At 52.7% G+C, this 9,420-nt stretch overlaps 1 long non-coding RNA gene across 4 annotated transcripts in view; it reads right to left on the minus strand.

The window, feature by feature from the left end:
- LOC131413222 (uncharacterized) overlaps positions 1-9,171 on the minus strand; it is a 96,835-nt gene extending 87,664 nt beyond the window's left edge. For 2 of the 4 annotated variants that reach the window (XR_009221915.1, XR_009221914.1), the window contains exons 1-2: positions 8,437-9,171; positions 7,576-7,686 (exon numbers count right to left, since the gene is read on the minus strand). This is a non-coding gene — a long non-coding RNA (uncharacterized LOC131413222). Of the gene's footprint in view, positions 1-6,393; positions 7,000-7,575; positions 7,687-8,436 lie in introns of those variants that run through there. The other 2 variants (XR_009221913.1, XR_009221912.1) reach the window with 2 other exon arrangements.
- Between the last annotated feature and the right edge of the window lie 249 nt (positions 9,172-9,420).

Genomic DNA, 9,420 nt, shown 5'->3' on the forward strand with positions numbered 1-9,420 from the left:
GAGAACCGACTGCACGGCTGAGGGCAGGAGAAGGAGCTTGGTTAGGAGCAGCCACGCTCATGTTGTCAAAAGGTGAAGGCGACTCTGAACAGGTAGGGTAGCGGGAGGCAAGGAATGGCCGGATGAGGGCATTACTCTGATGCTGGGAATGAAGGCTTTGCCGATGGGGTGGAGGTGAAGAGGAGAGAGGGGAGAGGTCAAGAAAGACCACAAAGCTGGGGCCTGAACCCCCGTCGGGGTGGAGTTGCCCACGTGGAAAAGAGGGAGAGCGGGTTCAGGGGAGAATTGGAGTATGGTGTGGGCTCGTTCGATGTCCACATGGGGACGTCACGGAGGCAGCTGGGTGGGTGTGAGTCCGGACTGGATGGCAAGGTGTGGAAAGGATAAATAAACGTGGAAGTCACGACAGCACAGATGTCATTGAAGTCCGGAGACTGGCTAAGGTCAGCAAGGGCTCAAAAGCGGTCCAGGATCTACGTCCTGGGTCAACACTGATGCTGAGAGGTTTGGGAGAAACACAGACGTCAGCGATGGAGACAGAGAAGGAAAGGCTACTGAGGTCAGAGAAACACGCCAGCCGACGACAAGACAATCCTCGAAAGAGTAGAATGGACCGAACCGGCAACGAAGTGATGGAAGCATTTCAAGGAGAAGGGACCGACTGTGTCGAATGCAGCCAAGAGAGTCAAGGGTGAGTGATGGACTTCTCCTACAACGGCACTGTGATAGTTACACAACTCTGCACTTGTACAGAGAAAAATCAGTGAATTGCGTATTTCGGTGTGTGAATTGATGACACTAAATTGTGCCTCAAGAAAACGGTTTCAAAATAAAAGGGCATTTAGCGTGTATCTACCCAGCATTTCTGCTCCCGGGTATTCTTCCCCCAAGGTAAATGAAACTACGTGCTTATAAGGCAGACGTATACGTGAATTTTCACAGCATCTCTGTTCATAACATACCACGCTTGAACTAACGCAGAAGTACATTATTATGTGAAGGGCTGGACATTTTGGGATATATTTACATGAGGTCAAAATACTCAGCCTTCAAAGGAGGGCGTACTGCTTATTCAAAGAAAAAGATATAGATCTCAAAAAACATTGCTTTGAGCAAAACAGACAGACATCGAACTGTAGGCCGTGATTTACTTCCTTTTCATGAAGTTCTGCCACGACCCAACTGAAGGATGTCAACAGAAATGAAAACAGAGGCTGCGCATGTCGAGGGTGGTTGGGTCTCAATTGAAACGTTGCAGAGGGCTGTTTTCTGTAGTCATGGGAATGATTCATATAGGGGAGGGGGTTTGGACACTCTAGGGGTTCGTGAAGTGTCGAAGATTTGTCAAGTCATGCAGCTAATGTTGACACGTTTCACTCTATTTTCATTTGATTTGACTAAAAAGCGAAAAGAAAGAGGGAAATCAGAAGGAACACTGAACCGTCATGGAGCTACGCATAGTTTATTTACAGATCTCCCCCCAGCCCCACCATGTAAGTGACCTTTCCAGACTGTCAGTTGCCGGTCGGGTTCCAGGCGGAATGTCGGGAGCCGACATTTGTTGTGGCTGGTGTTGCCACGGTGAGTGGGCAGAGCCCTGTGGTGGGTCAGTGCCATGGAGGGGCTGCCGTCCTCTGTGGAGCTGGGCTTTGGGCCGATCCTCGGCAAGCTGGGCGAGGTGGTGGTGGCGCTGCTGCCCGATGGCCTGAGTCCACGCCTCACTTGCCACAGCCTCCAGTGGGAGACAGTGATGCGCCCACCTGTCGTCGGTTTACTGGTGGGTCTCTTATTTCTCTTCAGACTTGTTCAGTCTGTTAGAAGTCGACGTTACGTGAGACGTGAAAAGCGGCTGGCAGAAGCAGTGGCTGCAGCGATTGAGGAGAAATGCCAGCTCATTGACAAGCTCAGCGCTGCTCAAGAGGAGTATATGGGGATCGACTCGTCTTCAGAGAACGCCAGGCTAGAGAGAGAGTCGCTAAATATACCCGGCCTCACAGACGCTTCCCGAAAGGTGACGAGGACCAACTCAGTGCTGATGGAGGAATTAACTGGCCTGGTTCGAGAACTGAAGGCAGAGAGAGCCAAACGGTCGAAAGAAGAAGGAGAGATGGCCGAGATGCTAAAAGCGCTCGCGTCCATAGAAGCGGTCGTGAGATCCAGCACGTCACGAGGAGCTTTGCCAAAGCTTCCCGGAGGCCGAGAGCCAAGCCCTGCTGGTCCCTTCCCCGGCGGTGGGCCTGGGTCTTAAAGCGGGGCTGTTCTCTCCCCCTCCACGCAGGCCTCCCAAGCCGCCTGGCTGCCTCCAGCCAGCTGGACCTCCATCGGAGCGTTCCTGAGGCCAGTGGATGCAGGGGAGCCCCTTCGCTGGGCTGGAGATCCTCTACCTTCGCCTGCTGGACACCGCAGACGGCTCCTTCGCGGTCAGTTCCTCCAAATCGACAGACTTTTGGAATTCCTAGAGCACACCAAGAAAAGTGGGACTTTGTTTCACTTCACGGACTGTTTGGATTATCCCTCGTTAGTAGTGAAGAAGAGCCTGATCTTTTCCTTAAATTGAACCTTCATCAAACTACCTTTCTCTAGACGATATTGTGTAAATATTATGTATATATTAAACTTCAGTGAATTATTAACGGTGTCTGTCTCAGTGTTGCATTGAAAGTTGTAAATGTGCGCCATGTAGCAGTCAAGACTTTTAGCAATCGACAGCAGTCTTGTTTCAGAGTAGTATTCCCAACAGTCGCGACTCACAAGTCGAAGGAGCTTTCTTGGACTAAGTGTGTAGTGGTTAGAAAAAGAAAAAGCTGATCGATCTCTTTGGGGATCAAGTTAGATTGCCTGGTTAGAGAGAGGTTTGCCTTCTTTTGCGACTTGATTCTAATGTGGCAACGGCTAAACAATTTTCAAGAAACAAATGATAAACTACGTGGAGGTTTGTCCTTGCACTACACGAAGGCCGAGGGAGAGTTTACTGATGAAGAGGAAATCACCTTTGACATCTGGGGGGAACCTCCTCGTTGCTGCCCTCGGCCCCCTCTACTCACCAGCTAACGCTCCACACTGGAAAGCTGAGGGAAGTCTCAGGGGTTTCTCTCCCATGTGACGAAGTGAGGGTCTCGATCATTCCTAGTTTCACTCACAGATAATGTCCCCCAGTTAGGCAACGAGCACCAGCTGCGGATGACTCTAGTGGCAGGAAAGCAGCAAGTGGCAGTTGGAGCAAATAGGAGGGGTCACATGAGACAAATGGCAGAGACAGCATCAGCAGCACAGAAAGGATTTCTCCTCTTAAGTCGAGAGAAAGCAACAAACCAAAAACCTGTGCTTGCCTTGGCAACAGAGCAATGAAGACTAGAATGCGAGAGCCTGCCCTTGTGTTGCTGACATTTTAGGAAGGACAGGCAGGTGCTAAAGAATCAAATTGAGTAGAAGACATGGCATATTAGGTGATAACGAATGTTCTGGAGAAGAATAAACAAGGCAGGGTAAGGGGTGATGGGTGTGGGAATGGGGGGCACACTTGCCTAGACACACACTCTCGGTGGGAGTGGTCACCTGAGCACTGAGGAGCCCTGGAGGAGAGCTCTGTAGGCAGGGGGGGCAGAACGGGCCATGGCTCTGAAGGCGGCATGAGCACGGTGAGTGTGAGAAGCGACCAGGAGCCAGAGTGGCCCGAGTGCAGTGAGTGAAGCCAGAGAGAAGGGGGTCAAGGCCATCAGGGGTCAGAAGGTGGAGGGAGTCGAATCCACCGTAAAGAGTTTGGTTTCCCTTTCAGAGGACAGAAGCTGCCATGGGGAAGAGGAGAACAGAGGGAAACCTGTGGGAGAGCGTGGCAGGGACTCGAGGCTGAGGATGGTGAAGGCTGCCCCCGGGCAGCGGTGGAGGTGGAGACGGAGAGATGGGGTGGGATCCGGGACCTGTCCTGCAGGCAGAGACCGTGAGACGTGCTGATGCCTGTGGGTGTGAGAAAAGAGAGGCGTCGGCATGGGGACGGGAGCCCCAAGTGAGGGGTGGTGTCCTTCAGCGAGATGGGGGGAATGGCAGAGGAGTGCCTTTGGACGGGAAATCAGAGTGGGTCTCTGTGAGAGTTAGGTTTCAGGGCCCCTCAGCCAGCAGAGTAGAAATACCGAATGTTCGGAGGAGACAGGTGTCTGCGCTCAGAGGAGCGTTCACGGCTGCAGATAGAAGTACGCAGGGGCATCGGGGAGGGAAGTTCCCGTAGCAGAGACGATATCCAAGGGCCGAGAAGATGCCACAGGGTAGACTCCATGGGCCTGTTTGCGGCGAGAGCCCATCTTACAGATGCAGAAGCTGAGGCCCAGAGAAGTGAAGTGAATATTTACCTCTTCCTTTCTCTGGAGTGGAAGGGTCAGTAATCAGCCCAGGCCTGCCTCTGGTGTCCTGGGCTTGGAGGCCTCACAGATGAAAACAGTAGAGAACAGAAGCCAGGTGTCCCATGGGAGCCAGGTGACCAGGGGAGCACAGGAAGCCTCAAGCAGCTGTCTTGAAGGTCCACTGAGCCTGAATCCATTTGTGGGGTTGGGGGTGGTGGGGGCGGGTCGAGGGGGCTGGGAGGCCCTAAAAGATGGTGTCTGTAGCTGGCGTGGGTTTTATGGTGGCATTTCTAGGGGACAGAGATGAAGCTGGCCTCTCTTCTTTCCTCTTGATACTTCTCCTGTCCCCATTTCTTTCTTTGTTTTTGGCAGGGAGGGCCCGGGGGTGATGCCAGTTCTCAGGTTTTAGGGCAGCTCCTCGCTCTGGAAGCGGGGTTGCCTTTTAGAGCCAGGAGGAAGGGCCGAGAGGCCCAGACGTCGCTCCGGGCTCGAGGGCCTCACACGTTGCCATTTGTGGATGCGTCGTGAGGCTCCTCCTCAGAACCAGGGCTGCTCAAGGAAGAGCTCACTTCCTAACACGCGGAAGAATACTTGCCACAGTGGCTTGAAATGGGCCTCTCGAGGTGACATTTCGGTGACTTTTTCCCCTTCCTGAAGACGCATAGAATTTTTACATTCCAAACGGGTATAGAACTGTACCTGGTGAAGAAAACAGATCTTTGAAGGCGCTAACCTCGAAAGCTCCCTAGGTGTCAGTGACCGAGGGAGGAGGGGGTTCTTCTCACCTCCGTCTTGCCTTTGAGAGAGGAGCGGCGTGTTTCCACTTTTGTGAACTTCCGGGAACCCCGCTGCCACCCCGATCCCTGGTTTGGCTGGGAAGGTGGGAGGTGGCGAGGCAAACATCCCGTCACCAGCGAATCCCGTCGAAGGCCGCGCTTGGAAAATGAGTCTGCAAAGAAACAGTTCACGCCACGCGTGGAGCCCTTGACCATGGTGTGGCGAACGTGCTCAGAGCCCAGAGGTGGGCAGGGGTGGACGGGGACGAGCGACTCCTTCTCCACTTGGGCCCTCCTGACCACCTGCAGCTCTAGGGGAACCCCCCCAAAGGGCCCCCGCTCAGTGCGGCTCCTGTGCCATGCCACGGTGCACCCCACTTCCGTGGGCACCTCTTATTAAATGTGTGCCCAGATGGTCCCTGAGGATGGGGCCCCGCCTGTTGTCCCCACCTAGAAGTCCAGCCCCGGGAGGCAGGCTGCGGTCCTGCGCTGGACTGAATGTCCACTGTCTGGAACGGGGACTGCGGCTTTGGCGGCTCACAGGTCAGATTTACAGGAGGAAGGGAAGGGCCTGGCTGCCCGCAGTGCCAGCTCCTGGTGCTCTGTCACCCCACACTCACACAGCAGTGCCCTCCCCTCCTCCGTGCCGTGCTTCCTGCTGTCGCCTCCCTCAGGCTGCAGGGGCCTCTCTTCCCACCTGCCTCCAACCTTCAAGTCCTCCCTGTCCTTCAAGGCCTCGTCCAGATGCCACTCCCTCTGGACAAGCCGCCCCCTGCCGCCCCCCCCCGCCCCCCCCGCCACCGCCACCGCCACCCCGCCCTCCCCGCCTCCTAATTACCCCATCACGTGCCCCCGCCTCACTGACTGTTTCCAGGAGGCCCACCACCACCACACACACCCTTTATCGAGTAGTGTAGCTTTAGAGGCAGTCCCGAAGATGGTAGTACCGTACCTTCCTCTCACTATGTTCTGCTTCAATACTGGGGAGGCGTGTTGAGTCTGCCGCTGGGATCTTCACTAGGATTGTCTTGACTCTGTAGATCCTGTTGGGAAGAGCTGACAGACGGCTCCTTCGCGGTCAGTTCCTCCAAATCGACAGACTTTTGGAATTCCTAGAGCACACCAAGAAAAGTGGGACTTTGTTTCACTTCACGGACTGTTTGGATTATCCCTCGTTAGTAGTGAAGAAGAGACTGATCTTTTCCTTAAATTGAACCTTCATCAAACTACCTTTCTCTAGACGATATTGTGCAAATATTATGTATATATTAAACTTCAGTGAATTATTAACGGTGTCTGTCTCAGTGTTGCATTGCAAGTTGTAAATGTGTGCCATGTAGCAGTCAAGATCAGCTGGAGAGAACCTCAAACTCCTGGACAGGGTGTCCATCTGGTTTTCCAAACTCAGAAAGGCTAAATCCCAGTGATGCGTGAGGAAGTCTGCTTTTCATGGGGGAAAGAAAAATAATCACCATGAACAACCACAGCACATTCCCCAGCCCTTTTTGCAGAACCAGGCACCAGGTAAGCACCTGCCTTGGCTGATTCCATGATTTCCTAAAATAACTTTATGAGGTTCATCTTCTTACCAACCCACTTTTCAGAAGAGCAAAGTAAAGCTCACAGAGGTGTGTTGACATTCCCCAGACACACGGTTGGTAGATGGGACACTAACCACTGTGCTCTGGAGGCGGCAGCACTCGCCTATGGGGCAGCTAGTCCAGTACCTGTTGGGTGGTGGTGAAGACCTGGTACATGCATGGGAAGGCGGCAATGTAGGAGATGTTTCTATCCGGGAAAGCTGGTACCAGGGACTCTACCACCTTCTCCATTGTGCCTGCCTTGGGGGTCGGCATTGAGTAGGCCTCATCCCGGGAGAGGGTTGACTCCTTTTCACACCAAGTGGACGAGGAGGAACAAATAGTGAGTGGCATCACCATGAGCCACCAGGAGGATCAGGGTCTGGAGCTCAGACCAGAAACTCCCATCACCTCAGGAACTTGGGCAAGAGGAGGGACATGAGTGCCCACACAGAAAAAGGTTCCAGGCTTTAAAAGCATCATTTGATTTTGGGGAGAGTGATAAACAACCAGTACCTTCAAGGCTTTGTGTTAGCTGAGAAACAATAGCACCTCCCTGTATTGATAGCCTGTATTAAGAGCCTTATCTCAGTGAGTCATCAACAAACGTCCCCACTGTAGATATTGAGAAACAGAGGGTTAGGGATTTCAAGGGGCTGCTCAAGATCACACAGGTCAGAACTGAGAACTGCCCCTACCATGGGCTGCATGACATTCCCTCTAAACTACCTGAGGCTTCATCAGCACCTGGCATGAAGCGGAAGGCTCTGGGGAAACCACATTCCTGGAAGGAACCCAGGGGATTCACCAGATTGACTGGGTTCTGGGTTCACCCCGGTCATCTCAGTGTCCTGGGTATGGAGACCACTATGTGCCCACACTTACCCCAGACCAGTGTTGGCCATTGTTCATCGCCAGATGCATCTGCCCCTTGTCTAGTGAGATGGAGGAGTTGAACCCATCAACCAGCTCCTTGACAATGTCCTGGGTGGAGCTCTACAAAGACAGAAACCAGTACCGTGCCAGTAAGCATGAGGGGCCATCCACCCACTTGGTGGTTCTATGTTACAGCAGACCCAGCAAACTAACACAGTCTATGAGGACACATTTAAGATGTTCCTGCAGCACTGCTGAAATGGCAACAGAATTGAATCATGTCAAGGTCCGACAACATTGAAAAGCTGAATTGCTGTGGCAAATGACTTCCTTTATGGGATATTATGAAGTCACATTAAGGCCACAGCTCCTGACCTGACAGCCCTACAGTGATTTGATGCAGTCTGTGAAATGACAAGTTGCACAGAAATGTATAGAATTGGAGGAACCAAGCTAATCGAAGCCTGGATTCCTCATCCACAAAACTTGTGAGCTATTAAATATTTGTAGTTTTAAGATGCATGGTATTGGGGCAACGCTTTCAGAGAGGAAGGGATAACTAACAATCTAACAGCCCCCAAGATCTGGCCCTGCCCTCCTCCTTCTGCTCCTCTCTCTTCCCAGGCTCGCTCCAGCCACACTGGTCACCTTTCTAACCGCCTCAGGTCAAACTCACTTCTGCCTGCAAGTCTCTGTACCAGTGGTGCCTTCTCCCTGACACACTGCTCCCAGACTTGTGCAGGGATGGCTCTCTCTTGTCATTCTAGTCTCAGTAAATGTCACCCCAGTGAGGCCTTTCAGATCTTCCTACCCAGCGACTGCCATCTCATCTCTCACAACACCCTGCTTTGTTTTCAGGTTAGCACTTACTCTTTTCTTTCACATGTCTTGCTTCTGTGCTTTTGTCCTTCTCTCCTCCAGACTGAAAGCTCCTGGAAGAGAGAGACCATTTGGCACCTGGCACAGGGTGAGCCATAATCTCGGAATAAATAAATAAATAAATCTCCGAATAAATAAATAAATGGGGAGATCTTGGAGCTCTTCTTCCTGCCTCTGCCCAGCTCATTCTGTAGAAATGATCACTAATCGTAGGAGGTGCATATTGTTTCTGAAGCAGAGGCGTGGCCGAAATGACATTCTGCATGGCTCTTCCTGCCCCAATTGCTCCAGCAAAGCTCAGTGGGCACCATGAACCAGGAGGCTGCCTGTCCCCTGGTGGCCAGCACTAGCACTGCAGCCCCAGGCAGGAATCTTTCTTTGGGTGACCTCAAGGCAAAGGCTCTCCGGAGTCCCAGGAGTAAAACAGCAGGCCCTGAAGGATTTCAGGGCTGTGGAAGGGACCTCAGAAGACACTCCTGCCGCCCTCTTTGCCACTCCCCTCTGGGGTGTCTAGTTTTCTCAGAAGGCATCCTCACCTCAGCCAGGGCAATGATTCCCCCTACTTCCAAATGAGGACCCCAAGGATCCAAGTATGAGTGGTCTTGTTCCTGGACCCTTAACTTTCAGTCCCTGGCTCTGTCTTGTTCTTCCCTACCCCAAGTCCTCATTCCCCAAGCTCCTCTCTGCCACGAAGGACCTTCAGGGAGTGGGAAGCATTTATCCATGTCCTTGGAGGACGATGGGTCATTGGTAGAGAATCAAGGTCTACAGACTTTCCAAGCATGCAGAACCCTTGGGTACTGCCATTGCAAGAGCCCAATTTGTAGAGAAGGAAACTGAGACCTTCTCTCCTGTAGTCCCTGTCTATACTAGGGGATGAAGTATGCTCGGTCCACTTCCAGGAGCCTAGCACAGTAGACTGCAGGACCCCAGTCCCTGTCCTCTGGAGACTACTATGGAGTTGGCCCCTGCCCA

The sequence above is a fragment of the Diceros bicornis genome, chromosome 13 (assembly GCF_020826845.1).
Source record: "Diceros bicornis minor isolate mBicDic1 chromosome 13, mDicBic1.mat.cur, whole genome shotgun sequence".
Lineage (NCBI taxonomy): Eukaryota > Metazoa > Chordata > Mammalia > Perissodactyla > Rhinocerotidae > Diceros > Diceros bicornis.